At 45.5% G+C, this 17003-nt stretch overlaps 1 protein-coding gene across 2 annotated transcripts in view; it reads left to right on the top strand.

The window, feature by feature from the left end:
- Positions 1-17003, top strand: part of LOC143804212 (uncharacterized) — an 88228-nt gene that overhangs the window by 20087 nt on the left and 51138 nt on the right. The gene's annotated exons all lie outside the window — the stretch shown is intronic.

Here is a 17003-nt window from a genome sequence, read left to right as displayed (position 1 = left end):
ATCAAGAATATAACTACTATAATACTGCCCCTATGTACAAGAATATAACTGCTATAATACTGCCCCTATGTACAAGAATATAACTGCTATACATGACTCGTGTTATTCTGCATATCTGTCGCTCTCCTGTAACGTCTGGTCCACGTTGCTCTGAGCAGAAGCCTTCGATGCCTTTTTCTGCCCACAGCTGTCTTCCTGAGCAGTGTGCCAGTGTGGAAGCCTCACGCCAGGTAATGTCCTTCTTCGTGGAGCTGAACTTTCCATCGCTCTTGCGGTGAGGGCCGATAATTCTCTCACTTCCGTGGAAGCGTGTACTCATCCTCTGCGTTCATTGCTGTCCTCTTAGTCGATATTTGACCCCGGGTTCGGTTTGGACCTTCTCTTGTTGCCCCCTTTGCTGTGCGCACTGCGGCGGCACGTCGGGTCGTGCTGTCGTCAATGGACCATTAATGACCAGTTACTGGGAACATGTGTCCAAGAGTTGCTGTTTCTTTCCGAGCCTGGCAGCGAGCAGCGTGTCATGGCTGGCTGACTCTTCGCTGCCACTTGGCATCCTCGGATGCGGACTACTTCAGCTGCTGGAGGAAACTGCTTAAAGAATCAACAGTTTATTACATCTCCCCATTAAAGGGGAAGTCCTGGATTTCAATAAACATGGCTGGATTCTTCTAGAAACAGCGCCACAGTGGTCACCTGGTTGTGTCAGGTATTGCACCTTAGCTCTTTTCTGTTGGGGTGGAAAAGGTGATCAATTAACTTGGAAGTCCATTATATTCCAAAAGCCAAAGTGCCATTGTTTACGTGGAGTTGTATATATCAGGTTTACCATAGAGGCGTTATAGGGGTAAATTCTGCTGATTTTCTGTTAAAACTCTCCGGCGCTGCGACCTCACGTTTTATACCCTGCCTATTATCTATGCTGTCTCTATAACTCAGAAAGTCAGAAGTTCAGGCCTGTGGCCTTTAGAGTCAGCTGGGGTTGAAATTTGCTCTTAGTTAAAGGGCCATTCGTGGTTAGACACCCCCTTTTTATAGATTTTTTTTTTTTTGGGGGGGGGGCCCAACTTTGTCCATAGTTAGTTGGTCCTAGAGGGGCACGGGGTCTGTCTAGGAAGGGAGGTCTGGAAGGTGGGGGCAGAGGAGTCCAGAGGGAGGAGACAGAGAGGTCTGGAAGGTGGGACAGAGGAGTCCAGAGGGAGGAGACAGAGAGGTCTGGAAGGTGGGGCAGAGGAGTCCAGAGGGAGAGGACAGAGGTCTGGAAGGTGGGGCAGAGGAGTCCAGAGGGAGGAGACCGAGAGGTCTGGAAGGTGGGTCAGAGGAGTCCAGAGGGAGGGGACAGAGAGGTCTTGAAGGTGGGGCAGAGGAGTCCAGAGGGAGGAGACAGAGAGGTCTGGAAGTTGGGTCAGAGGAGCCCAGAGGGAGGAGACAGAGAGGTCTGGAAGTTGGGGCAGAGGAGCCCAGAGGGAGAGGACAGAGAGGTCTGGAAGGTAGGACAGAGAGGTCTGGAAGGTAGGGTAGAGGAGTCCAGAGGGAGAGGACAGAGAGGTCTGGAAGGTGGGGCATAGGAGTCCAGAGGGAAGGGACAGAGAGTCCTGGAAGGTAGGACAGAGAGGTCTGGAAGGTAGGGTAGAGGAGTCCTGAGGGAGGGGACAGAGAGGTCTGGAAGGTGGGGCATAGGAGTCCAGAGGGAGGGGACAGAGTTCTGGAAGGTAGGACAGAGAGGTCTGGAAGGTAGGGTAGAAGAGTCCAGAGGGAGGGGACAGAGAGGTCTGGAAGTTGGGGCAGAGGAGTCCAGAGGGAGGGGACAGGGAGGTCTGGAAGGTAGGGTAGAGTAGTCCAGAGGGAGGGGACAGAGAGGTCCGGAAGGTGGGGTCAGAGGAGTCCAGAGGTATGAGACTGGTCTGGAAGGTGGGGCAGAGGAGGACAGAGGGAGGAGACAGAGAGGTCTGAACGGTGGGGCAGAGGAGCCCAGAGGGAGAGGACAGAGAGGACTGGAAGGTAGGGCATAGGAGTCCAGGGGGAAGGGACAGAGAGTTCTGGAAGGTAGGACAGAGAGGTCTGGAAGGTAGGGTAGAAGAGTCCAGAGGGAGGGGACAGAGAGGTCTGGAAGTTGGGGCAGAGGAGTCCAGAGGGAGGTGATAGAGAGGTTTGGAAGGTAGGGTAAAGGTGTCCAGAGGGAGGTGATAGAGAGGCTTGGAAGGAAAGTTAGAGGAGTCCAGAGCGATGGGACAGAGGTCTGGAAGGTGGGGCAGAGTAGGACAGAGAGGTCTAGAAGGTGGGTCAGAGGAGTCCAGAGGGAGGGGACAGAGAGGTCTGGAAGGTGGGGCATAGGAGTCCAGAGGGAGGGGACAGAGTTCTGGAAGGTAGGACAGAGAGGTCTGGAAGGTAGGGTAGAAGAGTCCAGAGGGAGGGGACAGAGAGGTCTGGAAGTTGGGGCAGAGGAGTCCAGAGGGAGGGGACAGGGAGGTCTGGAAGGTAGGGTAGAGTAGTCCAGAGGGAGGGGACAGAGAGGTCTGGAAGGTGGGGTCAGAGGAGTCCAGAGGTATGAGACTGGTCTGGAAGGTGGGACAGAGGGAGGAGACAGAGAGGTCTGGAAGGTGGGGCAGAGGGAGAGGACAGAGAGGTCTGGAAGGTAGGGCATAGGAGTCCAGGGGAAGGGACAGAGAGTTCTGGAAGGTAGGACAGAGAGGTCTGGAAAGTAGGGTAGAAGAGTCCAGAGGGAGGGGACAGAGAGGTCTGGAAGTTGGGGCAGAGGAGTCCAGAGGGAGGTGATAGAGAGGTTTGGAAGGTAGGGTAAAGGTGTCCAGAGGGAGGTGATAGAGAGGCTTGGAAGGAAAGTTAGAGGAGTCCAGAGCGATGGGACAGAGAGGTCTGGAAGGTGGGGCAGAGTAGGACAGAGAGGTCTGGAAGGCGGGGCAGAGGAGTCCTGAGGGAGAGGACAGAGGTCTGGAAGGTAGGGTAGAGGAGTCCAGAGGGAGCGGACAGAGAGGTCTGGAAGGTGGGGCAGAGGAGTCCTGAGGGCGGGGACAGAGAGGTCTGGAAGGTGGGGGCAGAGGAGTCCAGAGGAAGGGGACAGAGAGGTCTGGAAGGTGGGGCAGAGGGAGGAGACAGAGAGGTCTGGAATTTGGGCAGAGGAGCCCAGAGGGAGAGGACAGAGAGGTCTGGAAGGTGGGGCAGAGGAGTCCAGAGGGAGGGGACAAAGAGGTCAGGAAGGTGGGGGCAGAGGAGTCCAGAGGGAGGAGACAGATAGGTCTGGAAGGTGGGGCAGAGGAGCCCAGAGGGAGAGGAAAGAGAGGTCTGGAAGGTAGGGCATAGGAGTCCAGGGGGAAGGGACAGAGAGTTCTGGAAGGTAGGACAGAGAGGTCTGGAAGGTAGGGTAGAAGAGTCCAGAGTGAGGGGACAGAGAGGTCTGGAAGTTGGGGCAAAGGAGTCCAGAGGGAGGTGATAGAAAGGTTTGGAAGGTAGGGTAAAGGAGTCCAGAGGGAGGTGATAGAGATGCTTGGAAGGAAAGGTAGAGGAGTCCAGAGCGAGGGGACAGAGAGGTTTGGAAGGTAGGGTAGAGGAGTTCAGAGGGAGGGGACAGAGAGGTCTGAAGGTGGGGCAGAGGAGTCCAGAGGGAGGGGACAGAGAGGTCTGGAAGGTGGGGCAGAGGAGTCCAATTGGACGTGATAGAGAGGTTTGGAAGGTAGGGTAGAGGAGTCCAGAGGGAGGTGATATTGAGGCTTGGAAGGTAAGGTAAAGGAGTCCAGAGGGAGGGGACAGAGAGGTCTGGAAGGTGGGGCAGAGGAGTCCAGAGGGAGAGGACAGAGAAGTCTGGAAGGTGGGGCAGAGGAGTCCAGAGGGAGGTGATAGAGAGGTCTGGAAGATAGGGTAGAGGAGTCCAGAGGGAGGGGACAGAGCGGTCTGGAAGGTAGGGTAGAGGAGGTCAAAGGGAGAGGACAGAGAGGTCTGGAAAGTAGGGTAGAGGAGTAACCATCTTAAATGGTAACTAGGGTATATTAGAAATAAACTAAACCACAGAAAAACAAAACCCTAAAAGCATTTTTTATTCATAAATATTTAAAAAGACCAAATGATCAACACTAGACAAATTCATAAATTACCATCACCAAAGTGAAATTGGGTATTGGTACAAGGGTACTAATTTGGAAAGTGCCAGATTAAAGATAATGGTACACAAACCTAATGTGGCCCTAATAAAGTCCTACACACGCTGTACCTTCCTGACTGTGGAGGTTGGCACCCTAAGTTCGACACGGCGCCCCCACTCCGCGACGGCTATCCCTTCTATCCCTGAAGGCCCTGTCAGCTAACCACACCCAACATCCACCACCATGCACACAAATAGCTAATTCCTTTGGCTATAAAAATGTATAAACTAGCCTCTCCTAAGATAGAAATGGAAAAAAAAACTCTAGTATTCACTAGAGTTTATTGGGAGTTGCCAAACAGTGTCCATTCAAAGGACTACAAATTGCCCTCATATTAAAGGCTCATGCTGTAACTGTCATTAGCATGACTAAAGAAAAAGCGCAAATCCAAACTGACTATGTATATATTGTCCTCTAATTTCAATCTAACATCCAGATCTACTCTTTAGTAAATTGTGAGCCAAAGGAATAGAAATAGTTTTATAGCAAGCTCTGGTACAGTGTAATAGATATATCCATTCACCAAGTTCTCCTGGTACCGCTGTCCCACATATAGTATCAAATCTATTGCCATAAATGTTTGTGGCCAGCAAGCTGTCGAAACTAAAACAAGTTACTTATCTAAATCACGTAAATTGTTTCATAGTCCACGTCCCAGACATCCCAGGGAGGGGACACAGAGGTCTGGAAGGTGGGGCAGAGGAGTCCAGAAGGAGGGGACAGAGAGGTCTGGGAGGTGGGGCAGAGGAGTCCAGAGGGAGGTGATGGAGAGGTCTGGGAGGTAGGGTAGAGGAGTCCAGAGGGAGGTGATGGAGAGGTCTGGGAGGTGGGGCAGAGGAGTCCAGAGGGAGGTGATGGAGAGGTCTGGGAGGTAGGGTAGAGGAGTCCACAGGGAGGTGATAGAGAGGTCTGGGAGGTGGGGTAGAGGAGTCCAGAGGGAGGTGATGGAGAGGTCTGGGAAGTGGGGCAGAGGAGTCCAGAGGGAGGTGATGGAGAGGTCTGAGAGGTGGGGCAGAGGAGTCCACAGGGAGGTGATAGAGAGGTCTGGGAAGTGGGGCAGAGGAGTCCAGAGGGAGGTGATGGAGAGGTCTGGGAGATCGGGCAGAGGAGTCCAGAGGGAGGTGATGGAGAGGTCTGGGAGGTGGGGCAGAGGAGTCCAGAGGGAGGTGATGGGGAGATCTGGGAGGTAGGGCAGAGGAGTCCAGAGGGAGGTGATGGAGAGGTCTGGGAGGTGGGGCAGAGGAGTCCAGAGGGAGGTGATGGAGAGGTCTGGGAAGTGGGGCAGAGGAGTCCAGAGGGAGGTGATAGAGAGGTCTGGGAGGTGGGGCAGAGGAGTCCAGATGGAGGTGATGGAGAGGTCTGGGAGGTGGGGCAGAGGAGTCCAGAGGGAGGTGATGGAGAGGTCTGGGAGGTGGGGCAGAGGAGCTCCGAGGATGAAGACGGCGTTGATTGATGAAGGACAGAAGAATCTGGATGGGGCCGGACAAATCTGTCAGCGTCTTACTTTGCCATGTGTGGGGGATTCGGGATAGTTGTCAGTGGACGAACGTTTCCTGGGGGCTGTCGGGGGTGTATGGGCTTCTTTACATATTCGTTTTTTGGAAAGCTGAATGACAAGTAATATGGCTGCTCATACAGCTCCTTTTTTCCAGACTCCTGATTGGCTCCCAAACTGCTATATCACCAGGCTGATGGTGGAGCCTGAGGAAGCCGGTGACATTACTGTGAAAATATGTGATCCCTTCCGAATCTACATCCATCACGAGGTCCCACCTTCCTCTCCCTGACAGCCAGGACTAAACGTGGGGGCACAAATAAATAATTACTGGGGGTCTCCAGTTTATGTCAGATTTGTGGTTGCACTCCATTTCCTCGGCGGCCCGGGCCGATCCCGCGGATCCAGGTGCATCGTCCTCGGTGCCAATAGATTTACATGGCTAATTCCTCAGCCAAGTGCAGCCAGATCGTTCCTGTGCCGCTGAATAGAGGGCATTGTTCGGTAAGCGCCTGCGCTTAAAGGGGCGCGGAGCCTAAAGTCCTACAGCAGCCATATAATGGGGGCCACAGCCCAGAACAGGGGGTGACATGGCGTGGCCTGCACTTCTGGCTCCTCTCATAGGTGAACACAGTCTCTCATGTCTGATGTGACTGATAACAGGGAACAAAGGAGTGCATTCACATACCGAGCAAAAGCCGAGAAGATACTCTGAAGTAACTGTACGGACAGTGGAAACCGCAAGATTCTGAAAATGTCACGTGTCCGTTTGTAGATTTTGCAATGTTTCAGAAAATTATATATTCCTAATGATAATCTGCAACCAGCCTGCCTGATGATGGTTTCCATATGGAGATTGATGGGTTTTCTGAATATATACGGATACATGATGAGGGTTGTGGTGTCGCTCGTGTCTGCAGTGGATGTCACTTGTACCTATATTTTGCTGTTTACATGGCGGGATTATATGAGTGAGGTCAGGACGTGAATGACGCTGGGATTGTGCAGTCCTTATATGAACCCGGCGCTATAATTAATGCAGCTCAGTTCACAGACGGACAGCTGACCTGTATAATAGAAGATATATTGTATGACAGACATGATCTATATAATAATAATAATCTTTATTTATATAGCGCCAACATATTCCGCAGCGCTTTACAGTTAATCTATATAAAGATGGTTGTACGGAAAGTGGCACCCATGGAAAGGGGGACAAGGTACCTCCTGTATTATACTCCGGAGCTGCTCTCAATATTCTGCTGGTGCAGTCACTGTGTACATACATTACATTACTGATCCTGAGTTACATCCTGTATTATACCCCAGAGCTGCACTCACTATTCTGCTGGTGCAGTCACTGTGTACATACATTACATTACTGATCCTGAGTTACATCCTGTATTATACCCCAGAGCTGCACTCACTATTCTGCTGGTGCAGTCACTGTGTACATACATTACTGATCCGGAGTTATATCCTGTATTATACCCCAGAGCTGCACTCACTATTCTGCTGGTGCAGTCACTGTGTACATACATTACATTACTAATCCTGAGTTACCTCCTGTATTATACTCCAGAGCTGCTCTCACTATTCTGCTGGTGCAGTCACTGTGTACATACATTACATTACTGATCCTGAGTTACCTCCTGTATTATACCCCAGAGCTGCACTCACTATTCTGCTGGTGCAGTCACTGTGTACATACATTACATTACTGATCCTGAGTTACATCCTGTATTATACTCCAGAGCTGCACTCACTATTCTGCTGGTGCAGTCACTGTGTACATACATTACATTACTGATCCTAAGTTACATCCTGTATTATACCCCAGAGCTGCACTCACTATTCTGCTGGTGCAGTCACTGTGTACATACATTACATTACTGATCCTGAGTTACCTCCTGTATTATACCCCAGAGCTGCACTCACTATTCTGCAGGTGCAGTCACTGTGTACATACATTACATTACTGATCCTAAGTTACATCCTGTATTATACCCCAGAGCTGCACTCACTATTCTGCTGGTGCAGTCACTGTGTACATACATTACATTACTGATCCTGAGTTACATCCTATATTATACCCCAGAGAGCTGCACTCACTATTCTGCTGGTGCAGTCACTGTGTACATACATTACATTACTGATCCTGAGTTACATCCTGTATTATACCCCAGAGCTGCACTCACTATTCTGCTGGTGCAGTCACTGTGTACATACATTACATTACTGATCCTGAGTTACATCCTGTATTATACTCCGGAGCTGCTCTCAATATTCTGCTGGTGCAGTCACTGTGTACATACATTACATTACTGATCCTGAGTTACCTCCTGTATTATACCCCAGAGCTGCACTCACTATTCTGCTGGTGCAGTCACTGTGTACATACATTACATTACTGATCCTGAGTTACATCCTGTATTATACTCCGGAGCTGCTCTCAATATTCTGCTGGTGCAGTCACTGTGTACATACATTACAATACTGATCCTGAGTTACATCCTGTATTATACCCCAGAGCTACACTCACTATTCTGCTGGTGCAGGCACTGTGTACATACATTACATTACTGATCCTGAGTTACATCCTGTATTATACTCCAGAGCTGCACTCTCTATTCTGCTGGTGCAGTCACTGTGTACATACATTACATTACTGATCCTGAGTTACATCCTGTATTATACCCCAGAGCTGCACTCACTATTCTGCTGGTGCAGTCACTGTGTACATACATTACATTACTGATCCTGAGTTACATCCTGTATTATACTCCGGAGCTGCTCTCAATATTCTGCTGGTGCAGTCACTGTGTACATACATTACATTACTGATCCTGAGTTACCTCCTGTATTATACCCCAGAGCTGCACTCACTATTCTGCTGGTGCAGTCGCTGTGTACATACATTACATTACTGATCCTGAGTTACCTCCTGTATTATACCCCAGAGCTGCACTCACTATTCTGCTGGTGCAGTCACTGTGTACATACATTACATTACTGATCCTGAGTTACATCCTGTATTATACTCCGGAGCTGCTCTCAATATTCTGCTGGTGCAGTCACTGTGTACATACATTACAATACTGATCCTGAGTTACATCCTGTATTATACCCCAGAGCTACACTCACTATTCTGCTGGTGCAGGCACTGTGTACATACATTACATTACTGATCCTGAGTTACATCCTGTATTATACTCCAGAGCTGCACTCACTATTCTGCTGGTGCAGTCACTGTGTACATACATTACATTACTGATCCTGACTTACCTCCTGTATTATACCCCAGAGCTGCACTCACTATTCTGCTGGTACAGTCACTGTGTACATACTTTACATTACTGATCCTGACTTACCTCCTGTATTATACTCCAGAGCTGCACTCACTATTCTGCTGGTGCAGTCACTGTGTACATACATTACATTACTGATCCTGAGTTACATCCTGTATTATACCCCAGAGCTGCACTCACTATTCTGCTGGTGCAGTCACTGTGTACATACATTACATTACTGATCCTGACTTACCTCCTGTATTATACCCCAGAGCTGCACTCACTATTCTGCTGGTGCAGTCACTGTGTACATACATTACTGATCCTGAGTTACATCCTGTATTATACCCCAGAGCTGCACTCACTATTCTGCTGGTGCAGTCACTGTGCACATACATTACATTACTGATCCTGAGTTACCTCCTGTCTTATACTCCAGAGCTGCACTCACTATTCTGCTGGTGCAGTCACTGTGTACATACATTACATTACTGATCCTGAGTTACATCCTGTATTATACTCCAGAGCTGCACTCACTATTCTGCTGGTGCAGTCACTGTGTACATACATTACATTACTGATCCTGAGTTACATCCTGTATTATACTCCAGAGCTGCACTCACTATTCTGCTGGTGCAGTCACTGTGTACATACATTACATTACTGATCCTGACTTACCTCCTGTATTATACTCCAGAGCTGCACTCACTATTCTGCTGGTGCAGTCACTGTATACATACATTACATTACTGATCCTGAGTTACATCCTGTATTATACCCCAGAGCTGCACTCACTATTCTGCTGGTGCAGTCACTGTGTACATACATTACATTACTGATCCTGAGTTACATCCTGTATTATACTCCAGAGCTGCACTCACTATTCTGCTGGTGCAGTCACTGTGTACATACATTACATTACTGATCCTGAGTTACATCCTGTATTATACCCCAGAGCTGCACTCACTATTCTGCTGGTGCAGTCCCTGTGTACATACATTACATTACTGATCCTGAGTTACATCCTGTATTATACTCCAGAGCTGCACTCACTATTCTGCTGGTGCAGTCACTGTGTACATACATTACATTACTGATCCTGACTTACCTCCTGTATTATACTCCAGAGCTGCACTCACTATTCTGCTGGTGCAGTCACTGTATACATACATTACATTACTGATCCTGAGTTACATCCTGTATTATACCCCAGAGCTGCACTCACTATTCTGCTGGTGCAGTCACTGTGTACATACATTACATTACTGATCCTGAGTTACATCCTGTATTATACTCCAGAGCTGCACTCACTATTCTGCTGGTGCAGTCACTGTGTACATACATTACATTACTGATCCTGAGTTACATCCTGTATTATACCCCAGAGCTGCACTCACTATTCTGCTGGTGCAGTCACTGTGTACATACATTACATTACTGATCCTGAGTTACATCCTGTATTATACCCCAGAGCTGCACTCATTATTCTGCTGGTGCAGTCACTGTGTACATACATTACTGATCCTGAGTTACATCCTGTATTATACCCCAGAGCTGCACTCACTATTCTGCTGGTGCAGTCACTGTGTACATACATTACATTACTGATCCTGAGTTACATCCTGTATTATACCCCAGAGCTGCACTCACTATTCTGCTGGTACAGTCACTGTGTGCGGTTAAACTGAGGCCCAGGAAACAAAACAATTGGTTTTTTTTCAGCAGACTATATCGCCCTCATCAGATCTCTAATCAGAAAGAGGAACCTTCTCTGATAATGATTCTTGTCACTGTTGAGATCTGGATTTGTAGATTGTAAAACCCGTGAAGCACATGGCTGTGGTTAAACCGAATAACTTCATAGGTTTGCAGATTTTTACATTTTGATGATTTACATGTTGACCACAAAACCTGTCACATGTCTGATGTATGAAGCAAGAAATGGAAGCACCCAGAGCACTGAGATACAATGTATCCTGCCACAGATAACTGCTAATGTCACCAATGCAAGAGCTCGGCAACCAGAAATACGGTAAAATGTATCTATGGGGCTACAAGAAAGAGGAGGAAACAGCTCACCACTTTCACTTCTGTCGGTCGTTTGTAGATCTGTCTCCAAACATTCTGACCAAGTAATGAATATCTCTGATATCATACCGTCCCTATGTACAATAATATAACTACTATAATACTTCTCCTATGTACAAGAATACAACCACTATAATACTGCTCCTATGTACAAGAATATATCTACTATAATACTGCTCCTATGTACAGGAATATAACTACTGTAATACTGTCCCTATGTACAAGAATATAACTTAACTACTGTAATACTGCCCCTATGTACAGGAATATAATTACTATAATACTGCTCCTATGTACAAGAATATAACTACTATAATACTGCTCCTATGTACAAGAATATAACTACTATAATACTGTCCCTATGTACAAGAATATAACTACTATAATACTGCCCCTATGTACAAGAATATAACTACTATAATACTGCTCCTATGTACAAGAATATAACTACTATAATACTGCTCCTATGTACAAGAATATAACTACTATAATACTGTCCCTATGTACAAGAATATAACTACTATAATACTGCTCCTATGTACATGAATATAACTACTATAATACTGCCCCTATGTACAAGAATATAACTACTATAATACTGCTCCTATGTACAAGAATATAACTACTATAATACTGCTCCTATGTACAAGAATATAACTACTATAATACTGTCCCTATGTACAAGAATATAACTACTATAATACTGCTCCTATGTACAAGAATATAACTACTATAATACTGCTCCTATGTACAAGAATATAACTACTATAATACTGCTCCTATGTACAAGAATATAACTACTATAATACTGTCCCTATGTACAAGAATATAACTACTATAATACTGTCCCTATGTACAAGAATATAACTACTATAATACTGCCCCTATGTACAAGAATATAACTACTATAATACTGCCCCTATGTACAAGAATATAACTACTATAATACTGCTCCTATGTACAAGAATATAACTACTATAATACTGTCCCTATGTACAAGAATATAACTACTATAATACTGCTCCTATGTACAAGAATATAACTACTATAATACTGCTCCTATGTACAAGAATATAACTACTATAATACTGTCCCTATGTACAAGAATATAACTACTATAATACTGCCCCTATGTACAAGAATATAACTACTATAATACTGCTCCTATGTACAAGAATATAACTACTATAATACTGTCCCTATGTACAAGAATATAACTACTATAATACTGCTCCTATGTACAAGAATATAACTACTATAATACTGCTCCTATGTACAAGAATATAACTACTATAATACTGCTCCTATGTACAAGAATATAACTACTATAATACTGCTCCTATGTACAAGAATATAACTACTATAATACTGTCCCTATGTACATGCTGTCATGGAATAGGAACATTGTTTTTTTGCATTTAGAAGCTGAGCTTGACTTCATACTTCTCACAGCGGAGGGTTTGCTGCATTTGTCTCCAGACTGATCAGTCCTCAGAGCGTTATCCCCCCAGCAGAACTCTTGACCTGATCATTTGTTCTTCCTGCAGTGATACATTGTATCGTCACAGACTGAACACAACTGCAACAAACCCTCAGCTGTGAGAAGTGGTAAGTTTAGATGTGTGATACATGAGGGTTGCATCACTTGGACTGGATGTGGAAAGAAATGTCTGATCTCACTCACAGCAAGTAGAGATCTTGAAAAATGGTGAATCCCTGCAACACAAAATCTCAGAATTTCCCTTTGGTTCGTAGACCTGCGCCTCTGGTATTATAGTGTTACTGTGCCTTTAAGACTGCGATGTGAGTGATGTAATATTCCCTATCCTCCATCCTGCCATCTGTATGGATGGGGGTAGTGGTCCTTGTCTTGTGCCGCGTCTTCTCCGGGGATACGGCTCACTCTGATGCTACCGGGCTTTGGATTTCTATTCCATCTGCATCTCGGGTTACTGTAGAACTACAACTCTCAGCATGTCTTCCCCTGATAACTGCAGTGTAATGTGGGACACATGCAGCGGCGCGCAGGGAGGTGGCGATTTTCTCTGCACAAGATTTTCTTTTTTGTTTTTTTTCCCCTGAGTTTTGGCAACAAAAAATCCAGATTTGTAATAAAGCTGAACTCCTCGGAGCGGCTCCGGAAAGTGGCCGATGCTGCTCTCAATTTCTTATAAAGTCGTTCTCCTGTTTATAAGCTCCTGGGACGAGGTGAAAGGGTCACCGGCGCCAAAATGTGAACCCCACACCAGTCCGGAGATGTAATAGTGTCGCACCCGGATGGAGAACATGGACGCTCTCCCAATGTGAGCGAGCGCCATCCTCACGGAAGAATGAGAATGTAGCATCAGAAAATGATGGATTGTTCATGATTTTGTGTTACATGTATGATTTGAAAATGTCTCTTTTTTTTTTTCCTACTATATCATGTTTACAACAAAAAGTAATCTTGCAATTCTCACAGTGGCCACTGGGGTATATTAGTCTGATACTTCCTGTCTTTTCAAGAAGAGTTTTCAGGAGACTCTTTATTATCAGAGGCAGGATTACACTGATAACACGTCTAAACACAGGATCCACCATTCACAATAGGTGATGTCACAGCTCACCTCCTCCCCCTCCTGTACAATGACTGATAATACCTCTATATACAGTAGATAACACAGAATCCACCATTCACAATAAGTGATATCACAGCTCACCTCCTCCTCCTGTACAATGACTGATACCACTATATACAGTAGATAACACAGGATCCACCATTCACAATAGGTGATGTCACAGCTCACCTCCTCCTCCTGTACAATGACTGATAACACCTCTATATACAGTAAATAACACAGGATCCACCATTCACAATAGATGATGTCACAGCTCACCTCCTCCTCCTGTACAATGACTGATAATACCTCTATATACAGTAGATAACACAGGATCCACCATTCACAATATGTGATTTCACAGCTCACCTCCTCCTCCTGTACAATGACTGATAACACCTCTATATACAGTAAATAACACAGGATCCACCATTCACAATAGGTGATGTCACAGCTCACCTCCTCCTCCTGCACAATGACTGATAACACCTCTATATACAGTAGATAACACAGGATCCACCATTCACAATAAGTGATATCACAGCTCACCTCCTCCTCCTGTACAATGACTGATACCACTATATACAGTAGATAACACAGGATCCACCATTCACAATAGTTGATGTCACAGCTCACCATCTCCTCCTGTACAATGACTGATAACACTTCTATATACAGTAGATAACACATGATCCCCCATTCACAATAGGTGATATCACAGCTCACCTCCTCCTGTACAATGACTGATGATACCTCTATATACAGTAGATAACACAGGATCCACCATTCACAATAGGTGATGTCACAGCTCACCTCCTCCTCCTGTACAATGACTGATAACACCTCTATATACAGTAAATAACACAGGATCCACCATTCACAATAGGTGATGTCACAGCTCGCCTCCTCCTGTACAATGACTGATAACACCTCGATATACAGTAGATAACACAGGATCCAACATTCACAATAGGTGATGTCACAGCTCACCTTCTCCTCCTGTACAGTGACTGATAACACCCCTATATACAGTAGATAATACAGGATCCACCATTCACAATAGGTGATGTCACAGCTCACCTCCTCCTGTACAATGACTGATAACACCTCTATATACAGTAGATAACACAGGATCCACCATTCACAATAGGTGATGTCACAGGTCACCTCCTCCTCCTGTATAATGATTGATAACACCTCTATATACAGTAGATAACACAGGATCCACCATTCACAATATGTGATGTCACAGCTCACCTCCTTCTCCCGTACAATGACTGATAACACCTCTATATACAGTAGATAACACAGGATCCACCATTCACAATAGGTGATGTCACAGCTCACTTCCTCCCGTACAATGACTGATAACACCTCTATATACAGTAGATAACACAGGATCCACCATTCACAATAGGTGATGTCACAGCTCACTTCCTCCTCTTGTACAATGACTGATAACACCTCTATATACAGTAGATAACACAGGATCCACCATTCACAATAGGTGATGTCAGAGCTCACCTCCTTTTCCTGTTCAATGACCGATAACATCTCTATATACAGTAGATAATAGGATCCACCATTCACAATAGGTGATGTCACAGCTCACCTCCTCCTGTACAATGACTGATAACTCCTCTATATACAGTAGATAACACAGATCCACCATCTACAATAGGTGATGTCACAGCTCACCTCCTCCTCCTTACAATGACTGATAACACCTCTATATACAGTAGATAACACAGGATCCACCATCTACAATAGGTGATGTCACAGCTCACCTCCTCCTCCTGTACAATGACTGATAACTATACATTAGATCAGAAACCTGATTTGCGCAGCCGGTCATTTTCTGCTGATGACTTTCCGTTACGGGGTTACACCAGAGATGATAGGAGTCATGTAGAAATATTCACGCCTGTGATAGAGGTGCAGGTTTAGTTTAAATTTCCAAAATCTGCATTGGAATCGCCCCTTTCAATTAAACACTGTGGCTGCCATTAGCTGTTCACATTCCACTTTCCCAGGCTCCTGAATGGCAGATCTGCAGTGATACATTCTTTCTCCCTTACCTGTCATAAAGTTGTTCATGGAAAGCTGAATTAAATCCACTACAGGGCTGTAATGTGGTCTCATAGGAGTTGTTACCAGCTTTCCCAGACTCCTGCATGGACGATCTGTTGTAATAAATAAATAGGGCAGGTTTTGTTTTTTTTTATCTCTGAATAACTTGAGAGATCTGTCTGGGCCTCAGAAAGTTGCGTAAAATCAAAGTGGAAGCTTTAATTGGGTTATAATAGTTATCACACAGCTTTCCCAGACCCCTGAAAGACTGGTTTTCATTACTACTTGAATATGTATCACTAAATAGCTTACTAAATCTGTCATTCAGGACTCTTAGAAAAAGCTGAATGTAAACCTCTCTTGGAGCTATAATGGGGGTAAAGTGGTTGTCACTCAGCTTTCCCAGCCTCCTGCATGGAAGATTTGCATTAGCACTGTAGTAGAGGGATACATCTCACCAAATAACCTTAGAGTTGTTCAGAACTAATAAACAGAAAAAGTTGAGAAAGCCTATGAACTCGTTAATGACAGCAATAATAACGGCAACTCAGCTTTCCCAGACTCTGAATGGCTGATTTGCATTAGAGTACTGGGGTAATGAATGAGATAATTGAACAAATCTGTTGTTCAGGACTTAAAATAAAAGCTGAGTAAATGCCTATCTTGGGGCTTTCATGGTGAGAAGTAGTGGTCACCCAACTTTCCTAGGTTCCTGCATAGATCTGCATTAGTACTGTATGGATATATGTGTATCAAAAAATAATTCACAGATGTGTTTGTGACTCTATGAAATCTGTGTAGAAATCCCCAGTGGGGATATCAGGCCTGTTATAATGGTTACTTTACTACTCTGCTTTCCAAGACTCCTGCAAGGAAGAGCCACGTACGTTAGTACTAGAGCAGAGAAACAAATATAACACTGAATAACATGACAGATCTGTTCAGGACTCATGGAAAGCTGAGTGAAAACATCAGTGAAGACTATAAGTAGAGTTATATTAGTTGTCACCCAGCTTTCCCAGACTCCAGACCTGTTTTTTTTATAATTAAATGTTTGATGAGTGGGGGATTTATTTCAGAAACAAAAGGGTAGATCTCCTTAGGATATAAGGAAAGCTGAGCTACTTACTCCTATAATGGCGGCCATTGTGGTTGGTACCCAGCTTTTCCAGAGCCTGGATCTGTGACAATGACATTTATAGTGTTTTTATTTTGGGTGGGGGCTTCATTATGAATTGATATGGCGAGTTCTATAATTATTACCACCATCCCTGCTCCTTGTCGCCGCACTGCACTTTTCACACTTTCTGGC

The sequence above is a fragment of the Ranitomeya variabilis genome, chromosome 2 (assembly GCF_051348905.1).
Source record: "Ranitomeya variabilis isolate aRanVar5 chromosome 2, aRanVar5.hap1, whole genome shotgun sequence".
Taxonomy (NCBI): Eukaryota; Metazoa; Chordata; class Amphibia; order Anura; family Dendrobatidae; genus Ranitomeya; species Ranitomeya variabilis.
This window is presented reverse-complemented; position numbering and strand designations above follow the sequence as displayed.